Consider the following 1,567-nt stretch of genomic DNA (forward strand, 5'->3'; position numbering starts at 1 on the left):
GTCAGTCATTTCAATAAGAGCATGTAGGTAGTTGAGTGTTAACTTACTCAGTATTCTACATTGACAGGAGTGGCATGGAATTCTCTCCACCCTCTTCCTATCTAACACTGTGCTCATCCCTATTCTGTCTCATGCTACTTTGCCAAAGTTTGTGTGTTTTTATCTCTCTCTCTCTCTCATTTTACTCACTATACTATATAGAAATTCATCTAATTATATATTAACTATAAATGTATTTTAAATCTCATCCATTTTAAAGAATAAGGAAGCCGTTGCTCCTGAACAGGGCAGTTCTTCATTGTACTTACTCTTCACTCCTCCACAGACACCATTTGAACCATGTTTCTCACGCTTCCACAATGAGTCCTCCCATACAGCTGTCAAAATTTCTCAAATGACTACTACCCTGAAGGTGAGTTAAATGGGCTTTTTTAATAATATTATTATTTTAATTTCCTTTATCATGTATAAGATGCTAATGAACAAATTTTCTCTAAAATATCTCTATGATTGTCCTTTTGCTGCTCTCTGCTGTTTTTAATTTCCTTCATTGATGAGTACGTTGATATCAGTCTCTATTTATGTCCTTTCCTGAACATTCATTCAAAGTAGAGGATCTCCCCAAAATCAGTTTTCAGAACAGCTTTCCATCTTTTACATTTCAACTCAATAATCCTTGTAAGTGCTTGGATTGGATGGAGCCAGGTGAGCTGCTTTTCTGTATGTATGTTTCTCTACTAGACTGGAGGAGTTTTAGCACTACTGCAGAGCCTCATGCCCTACTTCATGGTTAGCTGCTCCCAATCTGGTGGGCCCATCTCAGTTCATCTCTTGTCTCAACCACTTCCTGTCACAGCATCTCTCTCATCTTCACAGTCAAATACATAATAACACTATCAGCTAATTATCTCTTTATGAGTCTTTTGACATTGTCAGGGTTGCATCAACTCAACTTTCTGTAATTCCAAGCAAGTTTCCAGATGTCCTGGGATGAACATAGATACAGATACCACTTGGAAGTTATTGACCTCACATTTATCTACTGATCCATTTATTATGAATGCTGTCTCCAAACTGTAAAATTCCAAATGCTATTTTCCAGAGTTTCTCTTACTGACTGTTCAGTTCCTCTTTCATTGTGATTCCAGTGCTCTGACAAACCTCTCACCTAATAATGAATTCTTAGATAGCTCTAGCTAAAACATCACCTTGGAAGCTCTGCTGTGTTAACTCATATTCTGATTCTGTCTACAAATCCTCCCCCAGACTCCCTCCTCCTTTGCTGGGAAAATATCTAATCATTTATCAAAATAGTCACATTACTTCTGTCATTTAAATCTCCCCATAGTTTACTAGACAACCCAAGGAAGACTGACCACTCGAAGAAGCTGAGACTGCATCCACTGAGATGATCATAACTGATTTGATTTACTAACTCTCTGGGACTATTTTCCAGCCTAATTAGACTGTTCTTTGTTTGGGGAAGGAAATTGCATGTCTTATTCATAACTGTGGTTACTGAAATGAATGATGACTCCCACATCTAAAGAGTCAGATGAATTCTCGA

The sequence above is a fragment of the Nannospalax galili genome, unplaced genomic scaffold (genome assembly GCF_000622305.1).
Source record: "Nannospalax galili isolate Female #2095 unplaced genomic scaffold, S.galili_v1.0 scaffold1611, whole genome shotgun sequence".
NCBI classification, from domain to species: domain Eukaryota; kingdom Metazoa; phylum Chordata; class Mammalia; order Rodentia; family Spalacidae; genus Nannospalax; species Nannospalax galili.